General features: G+C 44.3%; 1 protein-coding gene across 12 annotated transcripts in view; it reads right to left on the bottom strand.

Annotated features, from left to right (window-relative positions):
- The window catches only part of SEMA6D (semaphorin 6D), a 226,325-nt gene that overhangs the window by 16,969 nt on the left and 181,357 nt on the right, over positions 1-27,999 (bottom strand). For 9 of the 12 annotated variants that reach the window (XM_075431390.1, XM_075431398.1, XM_075431396.1 and 6 more), the window contains exon 1: positions 14,472-14,552. The exons of 1 other annotated variant lie outside the window; for it this stretch is intronic. The gene's annotated coding sequence lies outside the window, so the exon portion shown is untranslated. Of the gene's footprint in view, positions 1-14,145; positions 14,166-14,403; positions 14,553-27,999 lie in introns of those variants that run through there. 2 more of the 12 variants (XM_075431391.1, XM_075431393.1) reach the window with 2 other exon arrangements.

Genomic DNA, 27,999 nt, shown 5'->3' with positions numbered 1-27,999 from the left:
ACAAATTGCCAAAGAGCAAGAAGCTCTCCCAGCCATGTAGGCTTTAGTTAGCACAGAAGATGAGGCTGTGCATGGCCCACACATCGCGACTCAAAGAGACCCTGGCCTGGCTGCAAAACGTGCACAGCCTGCAAACTGTACAAGTTCCGCCAGTATCAAGCATGGGCATGTATTAGGAAGTTTCTTTTTCCCTCTCTTTCCTTCCAGTATCCTGTCTGAGAAGAATTCACTGGGGCAACAAACACAAAACTTCAATGCAACCTGCCTCACAAAGGCAGATACTGCCTTCTGGACTGGAGGAAATAGCTGCAGAGAACAAAAGGGTAATTTGCTGTGTTTTGGCCACAGCTACTGTGACCTAAAACCAAACTGTCAGAAAACCAAAAAGGAAATGACCAAAATGCCTGATAAACAAAGAGAGTATCAGCTCTTTCAATTAGATCCAAATTTCAGGGGGTGTATCATACCCCCTAAAACAAGGCACAGGTCTGTAAATGTAAAACCACAGGATGCGCCTCCCTAGAGACGGCACCCAGAGCAGAAACGCACTCACATTTATGTCTTCCTCAAAAAACCCCCAACCTCTGAATATACTCCAGAGATGAACTCTGAGAACATAAAAGGTGGGAACGGTTATGCCCAGCAATCTCTTTTAACCAAACATCACCTGTCACAAAGAAAATGTCTACATCTGCATGAAGCACAGACCTTTGTCACGACAAGAGAGAAAAGCTGACGGAGCGCTGGACTGGATCAGCAAACCACAGGTAATCACTTCTTACCAGTCAGGTAAGCAGTACAGATGTCTTTATTATTTTTCTTGTTAAAATATCACAAGAAAATGAACAGTACCTTTGATTTCCAGCTACATATAAAAACTAAATGCACCTGCTTTAAGAGGCATTTAAATGCACCTTTTAGCTGGTTGGACACAGGCTTGAGATCAGAACCACTGAAAAGAGAATAAACTTGGAAGAACAGCTGTTCCCTGGATAATCAGAAAAATGGGCTCCATCTAGCCCTTGGAACTGGGGTTTGTGACAGCCAGGTGTGTGCTGCTGGTAGACACAGATAGGCTGGCGGGAAAGACATAATTCTTGCCACATTCAAACCTTTTAACGGAGGCCACGACTGGAGACTACAAATAACAATGCTGAAGGATCTGTTTGGACCAGAATAGCTGATTGTGAAATGCTGGCAATGTCTACCTTCAAGAAAATGCAGAAAACAATCATACTCTGGGTCTGATTATTTTTCCCCAGCCAGGGTTCAGACCACTCTTTGATTAATTTCTCCTATAAATTGCATTCCTAGCATTTCTGCTAGGAAGCAATTCACGGCAAGCGCAATGTTTGGAAATTACCCTATTGCTATCCCTGTTCTGCAGCTGAGGAATTGAGGCACAGATCAAGGCTGAATTTGTGACCAAGGCCAACCACCAAAAATGCCTTTTCAAAGGATCTGAGATGCTCTGGGCCATACACGGTCACTCCTTGCAGCCCAGGCAAATTGGTCAGTGTCACCCAGGTAGAAGAGCTGGTAACAGATCAGAGACCTTCTGGCCATTTGGGCTATGCTGCAACTAGCTGTGCCTGCAAATACAAAGAAACAGACGCACATGTCGGCATGGGTGAAGAGGACAGCAGCCTGCTGGAAACAGGCCTCAGGGCGAGTGCTGTTGGCCAAGTGGAAGGCAGAGAGTTGTCCCAAGTAATAAACTGTCTCTTTGTGGCTGGCACCTTTCAGTCTCTGATACGAATCCCATCCTTCAATTCCTGATTGGAGGAATCCAGAGAAGCAGGATATCACTTCTGTTAAAATATGAGCCCTCCTTCAAACAATCACACATGAAGGGGAACAGGCTGGTGTTTCTTGCCCATTAATCTGCTCCAGCCTTTGACAATGCACTGGTGACACTCCATCAATCATCTTTCCTTGTGCTGCCACATAAAAAAAGGAGGGGGAAGGGTGTTCAGCCAGCTGGAGAGAAGCAACACATAAAATAGCTTCAAACCAGACTGATGCAATATCTTCTATTCACTCAAAAAAAAAAAAAAATCCTAAAAATCTCCTTAACACAACAAATGCTTCTCAAAATGCTACGCGCAGACAGGAGTGTGGTATGGCAAATCCAGGCTGAAGTTCAAGAGAGGTCAGAACAGAAGGTATTTCCTAAAAGTTAGTTCACTTCTGGAGAATTTGGTAAGGTAAAGAAGAAAAGCGTTGCAATAATAAAAGCTGAAAAACTGGCACGTAACATGAAGGGGCTTAAATGACTACATCATCTTCCTTCTCCACGAAACACAGGGCAAAATCAGGCTGTCAGGTGGGATCAAGGATCTCCTGCGTGCTTGGAAGTATGTGTTAACCATAATGGTGAGAGGGGACAGGCAGAACGGATTAGTAATGTGCTGAGCTCAGTCAATTTATGTGATGTGGTTTCCCACACTCCCAAGGGACTGGCCTTCAACAGATCCAGAAATCCCTGCTGTCCTCTGCTCCTTCCTGCATGCAAATGGCTCCCTGAAGGCACTAATTAGTGCAAATGCACTAACTAGTGCATTTCTGAGATGGCACCTTCCGAAATTTTGAGCATGAAACTACTCTAATAAGACAAAAGTCAAAACAAAACAAAACAAATCCCTTACTGCAGCTTGTTCACAGATGCCCCACAAGTTTCTCAGTGCCTACAGCTGAGACTTCAGTTCCTCTTTGAGGGAGAGCAAAGCAGATCCTGTGCAACACACAGCAACTTCCACGCACCCCAGCCCGCGAGCCACACCCCGGTGAGGGTCACAGTGCATCCTTGGACAGCAGCTGCAGGCTGCTGAGCAGCTGGCCAAACCAGTGCTTCGACGGTCTTTAACTAGAAGACCACTCCAACAACAAAGATCTGTTGGCCAGGCTGGAGCAAGTCACTGACTTCACTTGCAACCAAACAGAAGTTATGTTAGTCTCTGAATGGGAACTTACTTGTGTATAGCACCCTCCCCCCCGTTTTTTGGATGCAAACGACTAGTGAAGGTTAAAAATATTGTTTGCTATGGCCTCAGGGATTATCTTTTGATGTACAAATCACTAACTGTAGGTTGAAAAGAGTATGGTTCAAAGTCTGGCCTTTATAAAGTTAAAAGGCACACTGGCACTGACTACTTTAGGGGGCTAAGGATTCACACATGAGTTTACTTGCTGATGGTAACAGCTACCAGGTGGGAGAAGTTCAACTTCTTGAGCCAGCTGCCCACAGAGCAGCGTGCCAGCAAGGTGCAGGAGCGGTACTTCACTAGTGCATAGTATAGAAAGGTAGGTTGCTGAATTCTGGTTTGTCAAGCAGGTCAATCTTTTCTGAAGACAAAACATTCAGAAGAAAATATATATGAAGGTGGTACAGGCCACATTCAGCGGTGCCCTAGACCTGTTGTAGAAATGCATGCATTAGCAACCATGGATGCAGCAGAATATTTGCTCAGAATAGCACCTTATCCCTGCTGTGCATGGAACAAAGTAACTCTAGAGCAGAACCACACACTGGGGGAACCAGGCCAAAGTGTGTCTGTGTAGTCAAAATGTGAAAATGCAGCACTTTATATCATCCAAGCCAAAATACAAGACCAGCATGGCCCAGGATCTGCTGGCTTGAACTCTAGAGAGGGAGCAAACAATTCTTTGTCCTACCTCTGTTTCTTTGGTCTTTGCCTTTTTTTTTTTATGTCTCACTGCATGAAATGGATATAATGAGTCATTTGCTTACAAGCCAGAAAATATTCCACATAGAATGCAGTATTTGCTTAAAAATCTGTATCAGTATCTATTACATGAGAAGCAGAAGATTAGATTCCCATTTTAGGTCCTATCTATATATAGGTTTTCCAAAGATGCAATTGCTTTATAGTGTGGTAAGTCCTCCCAAAACAGCTAGCATCAATGCAAGTGTGATTTTCTTTTATTTTTTTTTTCAAATGGTGTTCCAGTATAGGAATATATATATTCCAGTTTAGCAGGCATGGTGGTGTTGGGTTGACAGTTGGTCTTGATTATCTTAAAGGTCTTTTCCAACTTTAATGATTCTATGATTCAATAAATGTGTTTCTTCTAATGAAGGCTGACTTCAGTAAAATTCCTGAAGGCAATGCCTGACACAGGGGTTTACTGTACATTCAAATCTCAGAGATTGTCTATGATGTGATAAATCCATATTGTAGAGTTTGGTGACAGATTGTTTCAGCTAATTATCAAATAACACAGGAAAATATTTGTGGTTATAATAAAAGAAACATAATTCTTGCAGGCCTTTTTAGAAACTTACAGCATGATTTTGTACAAATAAATAGGTAAGAAAAACTGTTTCTGTCCTATAAAAGTAGATTCATATTTAAACTTGCAGTATGTAGCCATCCTTACTTTCTGTATCAACACTAAAATCTGCAGCTCTGAAGAAAGAATTTTGGATATTTGGAACCATGATATTAATTGAGCTTGAAAGTGCAAATAACAGGTCTGTTATTTTAAGATAATACTTGACTTCTTTTAAGGATTCTGCATTAACACCTCTTGATCCATGCCTAAGTAAAAAAAGATAGTTTAATATTAAAGTGATGAAACCCTACCACCGAGTATCACAGCTTTCATCTTAATTGGCTTATGGTATTGCTAGTTACACTTCAGTTGTTTGCAGGCTTTTAATGTTACAGAAAGTGCACCCCTCCTGCTCTAGAACGAGCTGACAGAATGCTTGCAAAATGGATTGGGTGACTTCTAATGATGCAAGTGTTTAGTGGATGATTAGATGCACTTTGAGGGCTAAATTCTCCTGTGATCAAAAATTTACTTGAACACAAGGTAGTTCCATGAGGAAAGGAAATAAAATGCTGCGCAAACTGTAAGTGATTGCTTCAATTATGTTTACTTTCAGTTAATTTTTGAGAGTGAATGTTAACTACCTTCCCTTCCTACGCCAATACAAACGTCCTCCAGCTGAAACCAACCTTTCATTTTGGCTCAAATCTACGGTCAAATCTGTTCTGTTTTACAAAGCTCCTGCAGGACATGCTCCCCTTGCAAGTTTGCCAGGGCTGAGCTATTGGTCATAAAGTGCAAGGTCCTTTAACTTAAGCAGCGCTCTGGATTCCCTATTTCAGCAGGCCTCCATTTTATTAACTCAAACTGCTTGCGCCCAACTGAGACTGCCCTAGGAAATACTAAATTTATTTGTGAAAGTGTCCAAGGACTGGTACAGAGAATGTCAATACAGTGATGTTCGGGGTTTGTTCTACACTCTCAGCACTGACTCCCTATTAATTCCTGGCCACGGGCAGCACCATGAGCTCCTGCCCCTGCCCAACCCCAGCCCAAGGAAAGCACTGCTGCCCTGCTGGGGAGCATGGCCATGGCTCATCGGCATGAGATCCTGAGTGCCTCCGGCTCACAGCTGTGTCAGAGGTGCTTTTCGATAGTGTTTCTTAGTCTGAAACACTTTTAATCTGAAAACTAGAGCAAACTCTTAAGCCATGATGGCTAAGAGCTAATTACTTACAGTAGTACACATAGGCTTAGATGTAGGTTTGGAAACAACTGAACTGCCCTCCTCGGCCCCAGACAAAAGCCTAAAACCTAGACCAAATTATTATCTTTTCCTCCTTCTGGGAGGGTTGGCTACAAACGTGGGTCAGCACCATCAGTGAAGTAAGTATTCTCCCTGCAAGTCTACAGTACATGACTTGCACAGGAAAACTGCCCCTCGTTTCAGCATGGTTAGGCATCATCTGATAAGGCAGCTCTGGGACAGGTACAAACCAGTGTTTGCAGGCAAGGACATAATGAAGGTCTCGGGCACAACTTGCACAAGCCCAGCTGACGCCACAGCCATGGTGAGTTGGTGGCAGCATCCCTGCATCTGCTGTCCGAGCCCTGCTGTCTCCCAGCAGCAGAGAAAGCAGCCTTCACCTTGAGCAGTGCTCCAACTCTGATCCCTGAGATAAGCACTGCCCATTTTAGACCTGCTGGAGCCCAGGAGGTCAGGGTTTGTCTACAGGATGAAGTGAATGTGATGTTTTGAAATGGAAGGAAGATTTTGGGTAATGAACACGCCCCAACAAGCAGGACAACGCTGTGGAGAGGGCACATCTGCTGTTCAACAGGCTGTGCCCCAGACAACGTTGCTGTCAACCTCACTCCAGAAAGCATCACTTCTTCCCACCCACTGCTCTCCCCTGCTATAAACACCCCTCTGGTACCTCAGCACTGTGCCTTGCTGGAGCACGGGGCCTGCTGGCTTGACTTGCTGCTTCTGGGGAAAAGGGCTGCTGTATACCACCGCTCTCACTTCAAAGAGAAAGTAAATGGCTGCTGGAAATCGCAAGGGGAGAGACAGGAGAAGACTGTCAACTGGCAAGAAACACATCAGAGCATCCTAAGCACTGGCTGGTATTATCAGTATGCTGTTCTTGGAGCCGGAATGGTCAGCCAGCCTTGCCCACAGGAACACCGCCTACAGAGACTGGGGAACGACATCTTTTTAACTAGTCTTGGTTTTTCTGCATGGACAAATCTGGTAGCTGGCCACCCAGTTACCTGTTTGTATATGCAAAGCATGTGCTCTGCCACTTTCCCAAGCACAATCAATTACATGTATAAAATGCAGGCATGAAAACCTGGAGGAAGCCCGAGCTCAAAGTTAATGATTACTATTATCTTGTTAAGCATTAAAGATTAACTACACCAGTGAAAGGATGTGTTATGAAATGTCTTTCCCAGGAAGGAAAGTAAATAGTGGGAGAGTTTTGTATATTTTTCAGTTCAAATGCTACTCACAATTTGGAATAAATGTTTAAATTGGTGCTTTTATTTACCATAATATAAAAGTGTAGTCACTTGCCACGTGACTGTTCATATTTTCATTTGAGATGTCATGCAGGAACATGTGGAAAACTGGTGAAAGCAAACCAATTTTAGAACATGTTCCGAGCAATTGTTTTGCAGCACTGCCCTACAGTATGAAGTCTCTTGCATTTCTTAAATTGCCTAATCAAATGCAGACTCTGTTCCAGTCACGCTAAATTTTCACATAATGGCAGAAAAACACTTCTTTCTAGCCTAGCACTGAACAGTTGGATCACATTATCACATTTGCTGCTTTTGTAGTCTCCGAGTGTGTATTTGTAAACGTATGTATACACGTATTCCCAGGGGCGAGGGGGGGAACACTGGTGCTCAGGTTGTGAGACACTGGGGACAGTCAGAGGGGCAGAGGTATGGCTTACGAGAGGTGCCTGTGCCGAGGGTCTTCTAGGAGCACCTGGCTTACCAAGAACAGAGAGGGGTAGCGGTAAAAAAATATTTTTATTTCTTTAAAAATCAGATATATTGGTGCAGGATTACATCCAGCTGTTTCCTTGCCCTACAGTCTGCTGAAGTTCTTAAACTGATATAAATGCAGTTAGGCAAATTATAACCATCGTGTTGCCAGTTTGGGGTTAGAGGCAGGACTGGTGCAGTGTGCCACCACGGCTATGCTGCTCTGGGTCCCAAGCTTGGGCATGTTCCTGTGCTGCATCACATCAGTTTGGGGAATTCTCTGCATCACAGAACTACCCACTTCCGACGGGCAAAACGCAATCTGCAGAGCCCACACTGGGCAGTTGTTTGGAACAGGACACAGCCATGCTGGGCACCAGCTCTCCCTCCCCTCTGCCTTACTTTGGCTACGTCACCTCACGAGAAAATTCACCCTGTAAGGGAGGGAAGCATTTGCATCACACTACTTTGGCATTTTGACTAGTGAGCCACAAAGAAGCCACGGATCAGACCTTTAAAAGGAAAAAAAAAAAAATTCAAATCAGTAACATATGGACTGCACATGCTTGAATCAAGGTCACAAGTAAATCTGTGGCAAACCAGGGAATGAGAATTAGGCCTTCAAAGCTTCACCTTACAGCCTGTCCCATTCTCTCCTCCATATCGGCCTCCTGAGATCCCCAATACAACTGCAATGCTTCCCTAAATCCTCGTGTTATCACTAGTAATATTGGGCCAGTGTAAGAATGTGACTAAATAATCATATCTGACCCACACACTATCATACGTCTACAGGCCTATCTTTCCTCTACAGCTGCACCAAACACATTTAGGTTTGTGTTGGCATAGTTTGCCACGTAGCACCACTGTTCAATCATGAGCGGTGCTTGTTATGTCTTTGGAAAGGATGAAAACCTGATGCTTTAGGGGGAGGGAAAGCCATAATCCAGTCTCACAGTAAAACCTGTACAGCGGTACACAAGACAAAAAAAAATTCTATCCATACCCTTGCAGGGAATCGGATTAATCCCCAAAGCATGGGATTTGATTATTTTTGTCTGAGGTTATCATCAAGGAAAAAAGCTACATATTGCTAAAAAATATCCACACAGCATTTACTTTATGAAGAAAATGTGACTTACTGAGCAAAAAAAAATTACTGCCTTTTCAGTGTTAATCTTTGATAAACACGTGCTGGGTTAAAGAAACTGTCATGGAGAGCAGAAGTTTGCAAATTGAAAGAAGCCATTCAAGTCTGCAAGATGATTTTTTCCCCCTTATTACTCCTTTCATGAGACACCTGGGACATTGTTCACACACTGTTGACAGCTTTCACACCACTGCTTTTCCTCTGTTATCCTCACCCTTCTCCTCAGCACAGGTCTCCAGGTGGCAATACCCAAAAGAGCTGTGTTTGCAAGGGGTACCAACGCTGGCTCTTGGACAACTGCTGGAAAGCCAGAGGGTCCTCTCCTGCCTTGGCGATCGGTTGGTTCAAGCTGCGTCCCCGGGGCATGGAGCCTCCCTCACCCACCCGGGTGCTGCACTGCTCTGGAACACGTGGACTGCTTACAGCCCTTTCTTGGTTTTAACTACCACTGCAGTACCAGGCAGAGTCCCAGCTCCCTCACCAACACTGGACTACATTCAAACACCATCTAAAGTTTTAATACTATAACCTTAACTATACACTGCGGATCTTTGTAAGTTAAATATACATTTTTCTTCTCTGTAGTTTCCCAAAGCAGGATGGTTACACAGCCCAATAGGACACATAAGTGTTCACACAACATGGGAAGGAGGTACCCAAGTGGAGGAATATATAAATAAGGGTTTGAAATACAAGTGTGAGAATTTTCTTTTGACCCCAAAGTGCATCTGTCACAACAGACACACAGAGAAATAGCAGCGCTTTCTGTCGGTGCTGTAGCTGCTGCAGTCCCTGTCCGCCACCGGCACCCATAAACATGCTGGGGAAGCATGGCCACAGCACTTGAAGGAAATATGTTTTGTTTAATGCCACAACAAAGCTCCGAGGAAGGTCCTACCCAACAGAGGTGTGAGCTGGTACCTTACTGCTGCTCAGGAAAGCAGAGACTCAGCTGTCACGACCATTTGGCTGTAAGAGAGATGAACTATGTGGCTCACATTAAGAAAAGCCTGTTATTGCAGTAATAGCTGAGCTGAGTGACCAGCTGATCACCTCTCATCTCTTCTGAGGTTTCTCTCCCACCTCTGATGGGCAGCCGGTCTGTGATGCCGGTCCCCACTGCTCACTCGTTACCTTTCCAGATGACCACCTCTGTGTTTGCTTCCCCGCTGTCCCTCACACACTTAAAGAGCCCCCCAGCACGCACCTACCAATTAGCTCCTCATTCTCGTCCCCAGCCCTCTTCAAAGCTCTCCTTTGCCTCTGATGCCTACAAGCCCGTGTGCCCCCTCTCTCCGACAAACGTGGCTCAGCTATGTTTAGGAGGCTTGTGTGCTAACACGGCTGCCGATTACACAGGCCAACACGGCTCTCCTGCTTCTACAGGCCACTGCCTGGCTGTACCCATCTGCTTCTCTTAAACCATCCACTGTGGGGAACAGGATCCATCCTTTTTATTCTGTGTTTATCCAGTGCCTATCAAATTAGAAACCTGGGCTGCAGTTTGGCTCTTAGAAGCAATGATTAAAAAAAAAAAAAAAACAGCAACAACAAACCTTTTTACAAGAAAAGTATCTGTGTGCAAATACGACCTCTGTAATGTTACCAAGGTCAGGCAGACCAAGGCCAATCCGCTGTGTGAGAATATAAATCAAAGCTGTCCAGGAACTGATTTCATTTACAAGGTTTGTAACCATTCTGGACAGAACAAATGTCACGTGCTTGCTTGAGCTCTTTGCTGCTCCTCTTCCACCACCACCACCACTTCGCTCCTCCACTTCCACCCAGCCCCTCCCTGCCCGGTAACGCCTCTTGACCTCCCTTGCTCTTGAAAGCAAGAGTTCTCTTCTAGCAGGAAAGCTGCAGCTCACACATGACAGCCAGCCATGCTAGGCCAATTTATTTAAATTATGCAAAAGTCTCAACAAGTGAAATTAGCACAGAGCCACAAGTACATTCACCTGCTGGGTTACCTGCCATTCATACCACACATCAGAACTAAACCAATAAATCCTGTAATGACTTCTCTCCTATTGCATTCATAGATCCGCAAAACAAACCAAGGAAAGCATCTGTAGCAAGTATTAGAGTCTGGGCACAGATCCTGTGAAATCACATGGTTTCCGTTGTGGAACTAAAAAGGCTTCTACAAGAATGTGTGAAATACACAGCCGAAATTCTCCATTTCTTTCTATGCTCTTTGGCAGTTTGCGTGGCTAAGTTAAAGCGGCAAGTTCTGTTTCTTTAGCTGGCGGCTTTCAAAGCACACCATGATCTGCAAAGCAAAAGAGCGCAGGATTCAGCTAGCAAGCTCCCTCTCGAGTAAGCACAGAGTTAACGTAATCCCACCCCAAACAACAGGTTGCTGTCTCCAAACTGGAGCCTTGAAAAGAAAAGCGTCCAGCGGTTGCCTCACTCCTTGCAGCCATTTTGTCGCCCGTCTGCAGGTGTGCCCACTGGGCTGCAGCAGGGCTGGGCAGGGTTGCCAAAGCTAAAGAAACTTCATGTTCTGGATGTTAACTTTAGTTACCATAGCCAGACAATGCTGCCAGTGGTGTGGAAGAAAAAATTGCTGCAGCCAGCTGTGCTGTTCACAGTCGGATGGTTTCTGCGTAGCTCCAAATGGTTATGGAGCCAGTAGCCTGTTGTGGCCAAGGACAGGATGATGGATGGGCTACACACACTGTCCAAGCAGGGAGAATGGCAGAAGTTCACTTCAGGGTTGTTAAAATGCTAATCTGGGTTAGTTAACAAAAGCCGAATGAAACAGAAAAGTTAGGGAAATAAACACTACTCGTATGTTATATATGTGCACTACAGATTTGATCTCTGCGGTTAACACAAACATTTGACTTTGGAAGTAGGACAACTCAACAGCCTTCCTGTTCGAATAAACTGAATCGACTTCTGATATTAGCTGTACTGCAACTACTGTGAAGCCACGACAAGGGAAAGTGGGCTATGTCAGACAACACACAGAGCTCTGGAAAACAGCATCGGAAGGGCAGTAATACGATTTTCACCGCACACCTCCTCCATGTGACACAGGAACAAATCAGAACCTACTTTCTTTTGAACTCGAGGCTGGCAGCTATTCACAGAACAAGTAACAACTTCATAAAATGGCTTAGATAGATTTTAATGGTAACTGCAGTAGCTTATCTGATGCATAAGAAAAGAGATCATCTGTTCTAACAGCAGTTTTAACAAAAGCAACATTTGAACTGTTTTAATTACATACAGAGCTGCTAAGACTGAAAATAACTTCTACTACCCAATACAAGTAATATGCCTTCCATCTTTTCTTAATTACTCGTGGAGCAAATGATTACTTTCTCCAATAGAAAGACATCTGATTTTTTTTTTTTTTAACTGGAATTATAGGTATGTTTAACACACAAGGATGTAAACAAAAACCATCTCCTCTGTTCAGTGAGCAAAGCAAACACATAGTGTATTCCTGGAAAAATATCAGAGACTGCAGCATAAGTAAGCTCCAGATAAGCCTAAATCAGCAGCTAAGCTGTCGATGTTACTGTTTCCTTTGTCTTGCAAAGACAGACAAGAACCAAAACAGTCTCTGTCATATCACTTGTGTGACACTTAATGAAAACTGACTGTATTCACATATGATCTCCACTTTACTTCATACTTGAAATGCTTTGGTTATGCTATCTTCTGAAAAAAAAATTTTAACATTTCTATACAGGTTCTGTCCAGCTAACTGGGCTTCACCTGACTTCAAGGGATGCTGAATCCAACATCAAGTGCAATAATGCTTTTAAAAGAATTTAAACCCCATAAAAACAAAGAGCTGCAATCTCTGTGTGACCAACTGTAGTAAGAGTAGAAGATATGTTATTACAAATGGCTAATACATGCTTTGAAGTGAGCTTCTATGACGTACTTTCCTTTACCTTCACATTTCTCATGACAGGACTGATCAGATTGAAGACCCATTTAGTCAGAATTAATTGCATATATAATTAAGCATTCTTTCTAAATGTGTGCTCTTCATAAGCCTACATCAAAGTTACGGTGGCTCCAAGGGCTAAAGTATCTGCTCAGATGAGCCATACAGGAGGCACAGAGATTCAGATGGTCCAGCTCAAAGGGCAAGAGAGGCTAAGGGGGAAAAAAACCTGCAGCCATACAGCTAGTTTGTAGAGCTTTGACAGGGCCGTCACTGTATTCCTGGCACACACTCCTGCATCACACAAAGCACGTTTAGAAAATGATGTTATCTTTGTTGCATCTTGACAATAAATGAGAACAGGTAGTGACAGACTGCAGGATACGAGGGAGGAAGGTAGCTGTTCACTGTAACTAGAGGTGCAGACGAAAGTGAGAAGCCAGTTAAATAAATCAATTTAGAGCCTCTGGGTTACACTTTTTTGGCTGTCCTTTAGGGAACAGATCTGAGCTATATAATTCAGAAGGCTAATAAATTCCTACTACAAACTTTTTCTTCCTGTTTTTAAAAAGTCTGAGCTTTATATTAGTTAATATAAAAAGTGTTAAAGTTCATGATTATACAAGAAAGAAATCAGAGCACTCAACTGGCAATTTGTATTTACCCAAGACAGAGTAAATGTTTATACAGTATCTGCCAACATAACAAAATATGCCTGCCACTTACTACATTAAACATCATTACATACAGCTTAATTTACTGAATAGTAACTGAAGTAGACTTTAGAGGTGCATAGAATTTTATAGCATGAATAAAGCAGGAAAAACGTCTATTCTCTTTTGCCACAAAAGTGATTGCAAAGCTTTACAATGAGCTTCCTGTTGGACTTGGAAAAAGGAGAGAACCTCAGAAAATTCTCTGTGAAAGTATTTGTATGTGAGAGCAACAGACCAGCAGTAAAAGCCTCCAAGACAGTAGGAAGCTGTTCCTTCAAATAATATTTAAGTGAATTAACAAACATTACTAAGGAACGACTAACAATTTGGAATACAAAGGTATCCCAATAAAGATGCACGTTTCTCCGCAAAGGAAATAACCAGGGAAGAAACGGCACACATTTACAGAGCACCGAGCAGTATTTTGGAGGAAGTTTGCTGTAATCCCTGCACATTATGTGTGAAGCGTGTGTGTGTGTGTACATGGATAAGCTACAATACCATCTGTACAGCAAGTGCCACATATGTGAGCGTTACGAACCATCACTGCTGCTGCTATCCTCAAAAGCAAATGCATTCTAAGCCACACACGCATATAAATGCAAACGTCTTTACACGCTGAGGGCCGAATTTTGCTCGAACTACTCCCTGACTAACGCCTGTGACACAGACACAATCTCGACCAGAAGTAAGAAGCAACTCAAAGACTGGCAGAAAACCACTCCTTTATGACTAGCTATATTCACGTTAACAAGTGGGATATCCACCGCAGCGACAATATTTTCAATACATCAACGTAAAGCACGCTTAATCGCGTTTTTCAGCTCACAAGATAAAACAATGGCAATCATAAAAACCCAACACAACAAGCCCCAACCCCAACACAGGCACAACAGCCACCTAGAAATATTTTGTGTGACCTTTCCTTTCTATCCAGCGCTCATAAATAATAAAGAAGGCTTTAAACCCTTTCTAATTACTCCCCCAAAGCTGCCGTATCAATTTCTGCGGCGCCGAAACGCCCTCCTCCTCCCCCCACCCCCCCAAAATCCAAAAGTTTCTCCGCTCCGCACCTGAGCGGAGCTTTGTTTTCAGCAGGCGGGGAGGGAGCCGAGCGGAGCCATCCCTGCCCCTGCCCGGGGACAATTCAGACCCGACTCCGGTATTTGTTTCCATCCATAATTGATGGAGAGCTGGAAACACAGCTCCCTCTGCCTCCCAGCGCCCGCTTGCTGCCGGGGAGCCCGTAAATCACGCCTCGCCGGGTGCCCGCGCCGCCGCCCCGCCGAGCCCCCGGGGCCGGGCTGGCTCAGCCCCCGGCCCCAACTCACCCCCGGCGCGATCCCACCGGGGACAAACCGAGCAGCTCCGCGCCGGCTCCCGCCGCGGCCCCGCGTACCTGCCGCTGCCCGCGGCCGCCGCCCGCCGGCGGGGCTGCCGCTGCCACCGCCTCCTCCTCCGCCCGCCGTCCCCCGCCGGGCGCCCCATCCCAGCGCTCCGCTCGGTGCCCAGCCAGCGCGGGGCGGCGCGCCCCGCAGAGCCCTCCCCTCCCCGCCCTTCCGCTCCCTTTCATGTGTTTGCTCTCGCCCGCCCCTCGCTGTCCCGCCGCGTCCGGCCTGGCTCCGCCCGCCGCCTCCGCGCAAACACCGCGCCCCGCCACCACCGCCGCCAACTTTTCGTTTGCCCCCGGCCGCGGCTCTCACCGCGACCGGGAGCGCGGCCCCGGAGCTCCGCGGCGAGCCGCGCCATGGCGGAGCGGGGGCGGCACCGCCCCGGCCCCCCCCCCCGCCTCCGCGCTCCCCCGCCGCCACCGAGCGGCCCCGGCCCCGAGCTGCGGCGAACTTCGCCCGTAGTTTTACCCCGGCCGAGGGACCTCGGCACACCGGGCCCCGGCCTCCAGCCCCGCCGCCGCGGGGGGGAAGAGCAGCTGGGGGAAGCTGTGCGGCGGGCGGCGGGAGCATCGCCGGCGCTGCCTGCGCTCCGCAACACGGGGATTTTCATTGCTGCTTCGGAAGAAAAAGACCTTGCGAGCAGGAGAATTTTGCAGGCTGATGAGACTCGATTTTGCAGAGGAGTACTTTGCGGGGGGGACGGGGGGTGTCCTTGAAGTGACATCTTTTTAAGCGCCTGTCCAAAATTCCCTGGGATATATTCTAGAAACAAAGGGTGTAATCCCAGAAGTGAAGCCCAGGAAATAGCTGTCGCTAATTCATTTTTCGTCACATGAAAGATAAGTTAATTAAGGCTTAAAGTGCCAAGAAATATTTTGGATGCCCCTGCAAGAAAAGAAAAAAAAAAGGATTACTTGCCAAACTCTTATCATCTGTGCTTGTTTTATGGGAAATCAGAAAAATTTCTGAGTAAAAATAGTTTTGAGATTTTTGCTGGGGAAACATCTCTGTCATTCTCACGAAATTCCACACTTCTTCCCCTGGTCTGCACGCCACCTCCGCAGCAAGCCCCGCGGCGGGTCGCTCCCCAGCGCTCCTGCCCCACTGGAGGACAAGCGCTTCGTGCTCCCAAGCCACATTTTGGGCTGATCCTGCAGGTTTCTACGGACGCACCACTCGCAGCGGGAGCGTTGCCTCTTGAGAACTGATTCAGCTAAGCCAGGGCGCCAAGATTTGGCCCATAGTAAATTCTCTTTAGAGATGGTGCCAACAAAATGTCTCAGCCATGGGAATAGGACGCTTTTGGCAACGCCATCCCTCGGCTGGCTCGCTCTGATGCTTCCTGGTGGTGACAGGCTAAAGGCAAGACCCTGACGGGCTTCCTCACAGCAGACAGAGCGCGGCTATGTTGCACCCCAGGAGCTGCTGCCTGGTTAAAGGTAGAAGGACGTTATTTTCTCTTTCTCAGGAACGGCCCTAAATCTGAAAACCATCAAAATTTGCACAGTGCACGAAAATGCTGCGATAGAGACTGCTCGCTTGGTTAGGAATCCAATTGCAATCTGAGGACAAAAAAGCTTAGAGTGCCTCAAAGAGATTGGTTGGGTTCACGGAACAGCTCTGTGGCCTTTTCATGGAGGTCAAACAGCCGGAGCAGACCCGCAGTTGTGTGGATCCAGAGAGGGAACAGGTACCTCGGTGCAAGCTGCCCATGCTGCGGCATTACAGACACAGGGTTTGCTTCTTGGCTTTTTAAACGCCTGATGGTGGTGCCAGCCAGAAAAACTGCGGTCCTAGAAGAGCCACCCATGTTTCCATTCGATACGTCCTTCTTGTGACTGGCATGCAGAAATTCCTCAGCAGTGCTGCCGGGCCCTCCCCGCAGCGGGGGCACGGGGAGCGTGGCTCAGCCTGCGGCACCTGCTTGGGCTGTGGCTGCACACTGCCTCTGCTCCCAGAGGAGCTGCTCGGGGAAAGGGACCTGTCTTCCCCGCTATACATCCTGGACACGAGCTGACTCAGGGCTTCCATGTATCAGGATGAGAGATTAATATGGTTTAAATCTTCTTCTGCTTCAATTAGACAGATGACACAATGTTGAGAATCGGATCACCTTCCCACAGGGCAAAGTGTTTCAGTTCGAAGTACGGCATTCTGGAGGATTTTGGTATAGCCACGACTAGTTTCTCGTGTCTACACTTAAATATGGTAATTTATTATAGTTTCAAAATTCGCTGCGTGGCTACAAACCACTTTATGTCAGGATTTAAAGTGTGTGCACTTACAGTATGTGTGCAGTCAGGGAATTACACAGCCACAGGTTTTCAAACACAAATATATGCAGGCTCCTATTGATATGATAAACCATCAGTAACATGTGCTGCAAAGCTTCTTAAATCCTCATTGACACAACAAACCACTATTGTGTCAATAGTGTGCAGATTAATGGGGTATTGTCAGGCTATTTTTGGCCTTAACTTTCATTTATCCTAAAACTTGTTCTTCATTGTAACTCTTAACCTTTGGATTCTGCCAACACATTTCTTGTTACAAATATACTAATGGAATTAAAAGAAACCTGGCTTTTAAATGTTAATTACCTCTAGAATGATTGATTTGTAAAAGAAACACATCAGCAGAATCTGCAAGTACAGAAGCACAATAAAATGGACTGAGTGTCAGCCCCAGCGCCAGGAATGCCCCAGGACCAGGTTTGGCTCCTATGAGACTGCGGCTGGGTACCAGATGGTAATGAGGGCACTTACTCACCCTATCTCGTAGGCATAGCTTATGGATTGTTCCTGTTGTCTAAAGGACTTGTCACCCTCTAAGTGTTTTACAGACTTAAGCAATGCTTGTTCCTGAATTTGAAAATGTAAGCAAAAATTCAAAATTTACACACAGATAAAAGAACCACCATCTGTTAGAACAACAAATTGAGTTTTTGCTTCATTAAAATATGGATAATATTAAACTAATATGCGTTTAAACCAGACATTTCATTCTGATTGAATGCCTCCATTGGATTTATAACCCAAGGCTGAACCGATTTCAGCAAACACAACTGTTCCTTAAAATCACTACTTCAACCACACGGTGATTTGGTAAGCAAGTGCACGTGCACACAGTGCAGGGCAGTTTGCACGCTTGGGAAGCCACCTCCAGAGCACTGTCGCCCGGGAAAGCTTGCTCAAACGGCACATCCCTAGGAAATACCAAGTGCTGAGGAAAATGGTATTGATGGTTTCCCTCTGCCTGAGCCAGAGCTGAATCAGTGACTCAGCACACTCACACATGGACACGACGGCCTCTGAATAAAATGGAAAACTTATGTTTTGAGGATGTGTTCATTTAAGCTGTGTCATTTCCAATAAAAGCAGCAAACGTCAGTTACAGAAGGATGGTCAAATCACAGTAGTGCCAGGATGTGACGATGTTACATCCTAAGAGTCATTATATTTTAGCTACATATTTTCCTCCTCCCTTCTCTTTTTTTCCTCCGAAAAGCACCACATTTCACCAGTGCGTACAGACATCTGCCTACTGCATGGCATTGTACAGAGGAACTGGTAGGTAATTTAACATGGATCAGATATATAATTTCTGATGAAGTAGACATGCACAGTTTTTATATCCAGTGTCCTTAAATCTAAGTTGCACAGTGCGGATGTTATGACTTACCTTGACTGTAATTAAGTTTGATAATAAAAGAGAAAAGAATTTATTTATTATGAGTGCATAAAATTAGCTGGACAATTTAAGGTGCTGTTCAATGAGTAATGCTCCCGTAGCAGGGGTAAGTATTAGTCTGCCTGATAATATTAGCTTCTATTAACAACCTAGAAAAGTTATTTTCATACAGCTCTGGTTTTAAGTGCCCTTAAGCCTTCTCAATATCTAGGGAGCCATTGCACAGGGCAGGGCAGGCATGTATAGTATGTGAATACATGTAGAACAATTTCCAAGAAAAACAGGCTTTTTGTCCCTATTGATTGGTGAAGAATTCTCTCCTTTGGATTTTTAAGAACATAAATGTAGCAAATAGGAAGCTCCAGTTATAATGCTTCACAGCTTATCACCAGAACAGGGTTAAAGCCACCCAAGCTGCAACTGATAGCTCATTACGGTATTCCACTGTTAGCCTGCACGATGCAGAATGACGTGTTTTCTAACGCTCACCTCCGACGGATGCCTACTGCTCCTGGCTTTAGCATCCAGTCTCCAGGAACCCTTACTGTAGTTACTGCCCTATTTGTAGCCCCATTCCCCATGGTTTAGATCCCAAGAAGATGGGTCTTTAATCTGCCTGGAGTGCATTTAGATCCTATCCCTGTTCACTCACCCTAAACCTTGTTGCCTGGGGAAATACAGGTGAAAATCCCAGTGTTTGGCTGGCAAAGCAATAAAAGCGAGCCAACCATTTTCCTTCCCTGAGTCCTGAGCATGTAGCAGTATCAACGCAAGTCAGAAGTGAGACATTTCAGAACATTGTCGCTCATGATTTACACCAATAGACTAAAAATAGCAAATTGCTAATATAACAAGCCTGTGCTGTGTTGATACAGGCAAATAATTGGTTGTAAGTCAAGTACTGTATAAAGAGTGGTAAGTTTAAGAAAAGACATAATTTTATCCCTGTAAATAGTATCCAATTCAGGTAGCACATAAGTGTTGTTCTTTATAATGCTTAAAGAAAATAATTTTCTCATATTTTCCAAATGACGCAAAACCCGCCTTTTCACCCTTGTCAGTTGTCAGAAAATTATAGGAGGTGCTTTTAAGCGATTAGCATTTTGTAAAATATAGGAAGATACAAGACAGTTTCAACATTTTCTTTTAGCATCTTCTTGGGTACTATGTCGAGAGTATTTCTGGCTGTCAAAAAATTCAGTTTAACATCATTGTTCTTTCTTTTTTTATCTTTCTATCCTGCCTCCTCATTTAGAGGGATGTGCAGAAATCTCAGGTTGTATGCCTGTCACTTGAAGGCGTAGTGATAATTTTCTGCTAACACTGATAGGCTGTGCATCCGAACTTGGGAACTTTATCTTGGCTCTGCCTAGGATGAGCATCTGCATATGCTTCCACTCCTGTCATTTACCTTTCTGGCTGGTGTAAGAAGTGAGTCCACACTGCTATTCCGTGCCCACCCATGATCATCTGACATCAGTTTACCTTGAGACGCATACAGAACACTCCCTCTATAGTGAATATTTAAGTGATAAATCTAATAACTGCTCTCAGTTCTTACTTAGGCAAAAGTCCGACTGAAATTCAATACGCTTGCTCTCCAGTTCCCCCATTTACCTCTGGGGAGATAGAGGAGGTGTGCCAGTAATTAATAAAAATAATTGGAAAACAAATATTTTTTTTATGCTTTGGCAGTATACTGCATGGGTCAGCCAGCGGGGATCACGTGGGATGCTGCGCAGGTGAACCTGAGGCAGTGGAAGGCCAGAAAGTGCTCCTCTGATGAGGCTGTGGGGCTGGCAGAGAGAACCCTGCGTCAGCAAAGACGGAAAAGACATAGACACGATGTTTGTAATGTGTCATCCTCTGTGTTTTACTACCTGAAATGTGCTTAGAGTGAAATCTGCATGACTGTAAGTCAAAGCTAATAAAAATGATTCAAGCAATAAACATAACTGGGCACAGCCTTGTACAACTGGTCTTTCCTGCCTGCAAGCTCCCCATCAGACTTAACTTTGAAAAACCAGCTCTTTCTGGCCAACAGTTCTGGCCATGGCACTTTCTTGCCAAGATCATTGCAATAGTAAAATGTGATTAACTCCTGGTCCCTGCAAAACAATAACATTGTAAAAAAAAGTCCCAGAGAGAGACAGCTGTACAGGGCAGAGAGCTGGGAACAGAAAAGCCGAGTGGAAGGCATTGCCATGGTGCCCTTTGGGGCCAGGTACAGGGTGGCAGGTGTTGCTAGCTGCCGTCAGCACTTTGAATGTCTACAGGAAGCACTGAAAGCAAGAAAACTCCATTTTCTGTACAATGATGAGCTTTTCAGTTAGGTATATTACATCACCTATCATTTGATGGGGAATTCATTTCAATCATCTAAGGTAATATCAACAAAATACTGTAATTAGATTTAATGGCATACTTCCAAGATTAATAAGTGATCTTCCTCACAGCCTACAATTTTAATTTCCAAAATTTCATTTGTCATACTGCTACTCAGTCAGTACAGATTCACCATCGGCAGTGTTTACCTACACTTTTCCTCACTAATAGTAAAATGTGCTGCCTTTTTCAGGCATAGACAGATGAAAAGACGTATTAGTAACAAATCTATGTTCATGGCATATAATCACAAGATGACAAGACACTTAATGTTATCTATTTATATTATATATAGCAACTTCTGTTACACAAAATCACTTTTCAGTCCATTTTAGGGGATTACCTAATCCTGTAATTGATTCTGTGTGATGAGTCCCCCTTGTGCTATGGAGACCCAGTGACCTTCAGAACAGGAACAGGCCCGAAAACGTTCTATTATTTCACTGTTATTTATGTGTAAATTACAAGATAATGCAGGATGGGAACAGATGATAATTTTGTCTTTTTATTTACTTCACTGGGCTCAGACTTTAAGTGTTTTATGTCCTGGCCCTTTTCTTCTGAAAAATTACTCCCTATTAGTAAGAATGACCGAAGACATGACTGATATTTTCTTTAAGGTAAACCAAATATCCCCTTAGAAATTTAGCCAATCATACAGGTTCCCAAACAGCTCAGAGCTACAGTAAAGCCACTGTCTCCTGTAACTGTCACATCCCAAAATTTGCAGTTAAGGGGTGAGGCAATTGCTCACTGGTTATAAATACCAGTGGATTAGTTTATCTATAGATTAGTATCACATTACTCATTCCAGAGTCCATAAAAGCCAACACAAATCAGCTTGGCTTCATATACCAACAATCACACCCCACACAAAGGTGAGCCCACAGGTACCAGCTGATGACATTTTATAGTCATGGAGGCCGTAGTATTGCAGAAAACAAGAAATTAGGCATGCGTGCATGTATAGACACACACACATCAACAGACACACATAAACCTTGCTCCTTCACTGTGCCACCAAATATAACTCCATGGATTAAGGCCTTAAATATGACTCTAAGAATGTAATTTAGTACAGTCTGAATCTCCCTCGGGCAAGCCTGAGGTAGCTCCTCGGGCTGTCACAGCTAAGCAGCTGTCCAGCCCAGCACTGACTCAGGAGCCAAAAACCTGCCTCCTTCGGGTGACAGTAAAACAGTTGTAAAGGATCAGACAGACATTATTCACGGTTCATGTAGGGAGGGTGCTTAGAAAAGAGTTAATACCAGTAATTACTAAGAATAGAAAGGTAAACAAACTGCAAATTTTTATCTACTTGAGCTCTGAAATAAAGCCGTACCACATTTCTCCAGTGCATTCCTCTGCAGCAAGAGGGTAGACTCTCATCCTAGATTTGAAGAAAGATGATCCAACTATTTACTTTTACCGCTGTGACACATAGAAAGTTCACAGCCCACACACAATCAGTAATGACAGGAGTCGCTGCCTTTGGCATGTAAACTTGAGTTTCTGTTTAGCGTATACCCCTTGACATCTCAGTGTCTGACTTTAGCCTAGGATATTTTGTTCTTGAGATGTAGCTGGATACCTTTAATTATTCTTTAAACACTTATGGCCTTATCTAATATTACAGTTTGTTTGAAAAGATGACTTCTAGCTTTGATGAACCTCTGTTCCTTCTTGTGTGCTAGCTGTGGGCTGCAAAATACTTCCTACTGAGTAGCCATAACAGAGCCACCCATGACAGGTTTGCTTTTCTCTGTTCTGTGCTTTGCATCTTAGCGCGGAAGAAAAATTTCCACTTACAGAAGGTGATTGAATACAAACAATTTTTATTCTTTATATACCACATTATCAAAACCAAGAGGCGAAAGTGAGTGCAGGTGGTTTTGATCCTTTGGCGTTACTGCTATTCCTTCCCCCCCATCAACATTTGAAATGGCCAACCGTATCTGAGAGACGCTCTCATCTTACTGGTCCTGGAACACGTTACAGCTTCTCATTGCTGGGTGCAAGATGACAGGTTTTCACCTTGGAGGTGAAAGGTCAGTAGGTGACAATGAGATAGGTGGCCCATTTCATCCCCACATGTTTCACTGATCACAGTCTGCCAGCTGCTTGTATGACTGTGCATGTCAGCCCACTAATCTTGAGTGATGCAAAGCTCCACAGAGTCTGGGGAAATACCATTGTCTGTGACAAGTCATGCAGGAAAGAGTCATGCAAAGGAGCTGTCAGGGGGGAGGCTTGGTCTAGAAGAGGGGTGTGTGTGGGGTCAAAAGTGTAGAAAGCACTTTGGATCCAAGGCAATATAAATCAGCAGTGGCACCTATTCTATCCCACAAAATCCTCTCTTTGCAGCACATACTGGAAGAACTAACATAGCAAAAGTATACAACAAAGGAGCAACCAGTGATCACCAAGTTATTAGTAAATCCTCTGGACGGTGCTTGACTTGGAGAAACAGGCTCAGGTAGGAATGCCAACACTATTATCTGACGTGGTTCAAAAAAAAAACTAAGCCATGACATCTCCATTCTTGGCAAAGCACAGAGACTGCTGCAGGCGCTCTATTCCCTGTGCTGCTGTGGCTGTTAGCTACAGATCTCCTCTTTTCTGTGTCTTTGTGGGTAAGAGGAGGGCACAAAACGTGGTTCTTTATCTGGGAAGCAATGGAAGAAACAGTATTTGTGGCTCCAGCCAAAGTTTTCCAGCTCCTTTTATAGCTTTGACTTTTTTTAATTAGTTGCATAACAAGCTGCCAGGATTTTAGCAGCCATGTTATAGCAAACAAATATTTTATAATAAAGTCTCTACTGTCCAGCAGCCAAAGATAACTACAGGTTATTCTCAGCTTTCCTATCAAAAGCTGTTTCTGAGTACTTCAGATGCTGCCTGAATAACTTTCTCTGTTCAGAAGAATCTCAATGATTGTTTATTTTGTGCATATGTACTTTGCATGCCGGTGGAGAATGCCTACTCGGTCCTTTCTCTCCCTGTCATCATTAGCCATATACGTGCATCAGGCCAAGAGCTCAACACTAAACCAGAGAGGGACGGAAAGGTCTCCACCTCCTTGCATAGCCAGACCATACAGAAGCACTCTCTCTGTGTGGTACAGGGGACCTAGTTGTGCAAAGCACAGGCTTAGCTGTCACCCTTCCACCTGGCAAGCCCCCCTGCACTGCCCCGGGCTTGGAGTGCGCTGCCAGGTAGGACAGCACTTTGTCCTGGTGGAGTGATGAGGAAGGGAGTGGAGCTGGAGGAAGACAGCATAGGCAGAGGGGGAGAAAGCAGACTGTTCAATGCTCAGCCAGGTGACAGGTGATTTTGAGAGCAGGTCAGAGCCATGGTCAAGCTCGGACTCCCATCACATCACATCGCCAGGACTCAAGCTCAGGTGGGCTTCAGACATGTCGGAAGAGGCATGTTAGTCCATACAACTCCTTACTACAGACCCAAGCGAGTAGCTCTCTGCAAGGTGGATCACATATCACTCCTGCCCATCAGTAATGTCATGGTGCTGATGTCAGGCTGACAATTTAGATTCAAAATCCTTCCTAGAAGGATCAGGATAGCATGTGTGCATGTGTTCCTGGGGTTGCTGGCCATCTGGGCTGCTCTTAAAGCCATGTGGTTTTACACCCTGCCCACGTTTCAGGCATCCTGTATCCAGAATGTCACCAGGGAGAACTGCATGCATTAACTTGTTTTCTGATCTACACCCCTTCATGGACTTTTGAAAAAGCCAAAGTCTATGTTTTGCCTAGGATCTTCAAAACCCTTTCAAAAAGACCTGATGACAGGAAGCCTGTTGATTTTTGTTGGGAATGCATGAAGATCCCTCTTTTTTCTCAGTTGCCAAAGGAAAAAAAAATGTGAACTCTATTTTTCAAATGTCATCCTGAGGCACCAACACTCAGACATATAAAATGTCCTGGCAGGATTACCATATAATATCCATTGCAGCAGTGGAAAATATCAAAGGTTCATGGTTTAAAATTAAACATAAAAGCACCCTTTCTTGTCTCAAAAACAATATACTGTTCCTCTTCCTCCTTTTTCCTTTCTCACCTGCAAAATGCCATGCAGTTTGGTAAAGTGGGATTAAGTAGCCACAATAAACATACCCATTCAAGGCCAGCAAGTGCAAATGGAAGCAATTGCTTTACTTTTTAGCCCAAACCTTCTGTTACTGTAGCAAATGAGATTTTTCTGCAGCTGACTAACAGAAGCCGATTTAGGCCCTTTGCACTTGCTGCGAGCAAGTGTTCCCACTCCAAAAATAGCCTATTGAAGAAAGAAGTGTCAGTTGCTGTCTTCAACAGGCTGCTTTCTAAACCCATTGTTAGAAGGCACCTACTTCAAATGAAACCTGGCATGTCACCACATCGGTGGGCAATGTGCCAGCCTAGCAGATGGGCAGTGGGTAGGCAGTGCCAGTGATTCAGTCTTGTAGATCAACCTTGAGTAACAAGGTTGTGTTCCCATCTGAGAACGTCAAAGCCTGTAGCTGTGCTCTACCATAACCTGTGTCCTTACATGTGTTGCTGCCCAGCCACATCTATAGAGTATTTCTATTTGATTTTGAGCCCATACTTCTCTGCTCGACCAGGCGCTGGGTTTAAGTTTTGGATGGGTAAACCTGGCCTGCCATGCTCTGCAATGGAGATGTAGGCAGGACCGTGTAAGCAGTGCTTGTCTTTCAGTGCCTTGCTCGCCACTGTGGCATTTCCCAGCAAATATGTGGGAAAACACTTTGTGATGCAGTAGTCAGGGAAAAAACTTCCAGAAACACCTTAACAGCTGTGGGAACAGTTAGAAACCACAGCGTAGGTATCTCTGACTCAGACTGTAGGAGTCCAGCACAGGGTTAATCTCAGTGCTCAGGTCCCCCTACAACTAGTGTAAACATATGCCCAAGTATCAGGTGGTAAGAGCAGTCCTGCTCTCATTTTGTACTGGTCTCACAAATCCCCACACTCTCAAGTGCGTCACAAGAGCATCAGGCCTTGATGAACTGGGATGCGTATGCCACAGCCTCATGAGACTAACATGACAATGAGATCTCCACCTTTCAATGCGTCTTGTGCAAAAACAGCCTCAGCTTTCTAGTGAAATGCCAGCCTGTGTGTGGAGACTTATCTAGGTTCTTCTGTAGTACCTATTTCTATTAAATGTGTTACAGAGAGTCTCAAATTAATGCATGTAAACTATATCTGCATCTTTTCAAAATCCCCTCTTATATGTCCCATGAAGCTATTAGTTTAGCTATCATTAGGTATTAAAATTTAAAAGGGTCACTAAATGCATACTGCTAGAAGGAAACAACATTAGTTACACATTACCAGAACAAAACTAAATTAAGAAACAGCTCATTTCCTTTGTACCATCAATATTTTACTCAGCCATAGCCTGGATTCTTGTACTCACAAAAAGGAATTAATCATTCATGTGCTAATGTACATCCATTATTTTTAAATCATCACTTAAGTAATCATTTTTGTGTGTGCTCAGATGTGTGATGCCTGCTTATGAAAATGCAGGAAAAATCAATACAAATTAAATAAAATTTAAAAGGTGGATATCTGTGAAACAGATGCAAAAGAGTCCTCCATGCAGTAAAATTATAATCAAATTTCTGTAAAACTCTGTTAGCGAGTCATAATTTGAAAAAGATACCAGTCTAATTCTAAACTTATTTATACGCCATGCTACCCTCTTTATTTTGGTGCAAGCATACACAATGCAGTTCATCACAGATTCTATCTTAAAACCTGCATAAAACTGAAACAACAAAAGCTTTATTGCCATTTAATTTGGTATTGCCATTTTCCCACAGTTTATTTACCGAGAATTGCAGTGCTCATATAATAACATCATCTGTGTCTGCATATCTGGGAGGTTCCCAAAACCCTTCCCAAAGTGAGGTGCAGGAGGCCTTGTGGAAATGCTTCCACCGGTGGCGTGCTCAGGGCTCCCTGCTTGCACTGCGTGTTGCGCACCAAGTGTGGGAAACGAGGCACCGTGGCTCGGCAAACCCCAAATTTTCCTCTCCTGCAAAGTGTCAGACAGCCTTTAACATCTACCCAGTACAGATCACAACAATCAAAGTCTCATTTCCCGTCCTCCCTGACATGGACTAACTGTATCTTCTGGGCTGGATTTGCTGCTGCCCTGGGCTTGTCATTTACACCCATGAAAAGTGCTCCCAAATCAAGACCCTGGTTTTACTCAGATATAAATTACAGATACTTTACTCAGACATAAATGTGTATCTAAGGTGCAAAGTAGTGAAGAACAGCAGTTAGCTCCAGCAGCATAGAAGAGTAAAGATGGTCCTAGTAGATTGGACATAGTACACAGTCCCATGCAAATTAAATCATCTTTTGCTGAAAGTGTGATTGTTTCTTTTGGACTACCCATATCAGTGAAAGGATATGGCAAAGCTGTTAGATCCCTGCAAGTACAGTGAATTTCACAGAAGAGCAGCATAATACTTGAAGCAGAATTTGGTGTAGCAGGGCTGTAGGTTTTTTCTTCTATTGCTTCAGTAATTTTATGGTGATGTATTTTGATGATAATTTAAGGGAGCCCTGTGTTTATGAGGCAATAACAAAATCTCCTGCAAAATAAATTCCAAGGCCAAGTTGTCTATTAATATATGGTATGGCCTCTCGTGAGTTAATAGAGATGAGCCAGAACAATACTCAGGAGAAAGTAAGAGAGAGTGTGTACCTTGACTTCAGGATGGGAAGACCTGAGCTCCTTTTTCAGCTGTGAATAAGCAAAGCTCATTCTCTGTCTGTGCAATGGAGAAAATGATCCAGCAGGCAATACCTCCATTTTGCAGAAACTTCTGAGGCTTAGTAGTGGGTTCCTACTCAGCTCTGCACCAAAAGCAATGCTTTCGGATATTTCATTTTGAATAAAGGACTTCATTTTCTTTTCTATTCCTCTTTCCCTTCTTCCTAGATCCAAATCTTTTCCAGCTGAAATTTTTGTGAAAGCCAGTGCATCTCTGTGAACTGTTTCGCCCTCACCAAGACACCATACTTCCAGTTTGCTCGTCTGCAAATGTCAGTGAGTACGTGGCAAAAAAAAGCACAAAAGTATAATCAGTTTACTGCTAATGGACAACAGAAGCACCATGAACTGACCATGATTCAGAGATGTATCATGAATGACTGTATTTTAGACTGCAAGGAACTGAGAATTTAACTTTTCTTTTGGTGAAGGACCTGGTGAAGCTGGGTTTGGCCACAGCTTAGGGACTCGCTGAGGAGCACACAGGAGTTCAGTACATGCTGTGTAGGCACCAAACCAAGCACAAAATTTACATCTCCTGGCAGTGAATAGCAACCAGTTACTACAGTCCAGCACACAGATATGAGTCTATAACCTTGCAGAATTGGATTGGATCTGTTTATTTAATTTCAACCTAATTAAGTGACAACG

This window comes from Opisthocomus hoazin, chromosome 10 (assembly GCF_030867145.1).
Source record: "Opisthocomus hoazin isolate bOpiHoa1 chromosome 10, bOpiHoa1.hap1, whole genome shotgun sequence".
In the NCBI taxonomy this organism is placed as follows: Eukaryota; Metazoa; Chordata; class Aves; order Opisthocomiformes; family Opisthocomidae; genus Opisthocomus; species Opisthocomus hoazin.
Note: the sequence above shows the minus strand (reverse complement) of the source record. Positions and strands in the feature narration are given on the sequence as shown.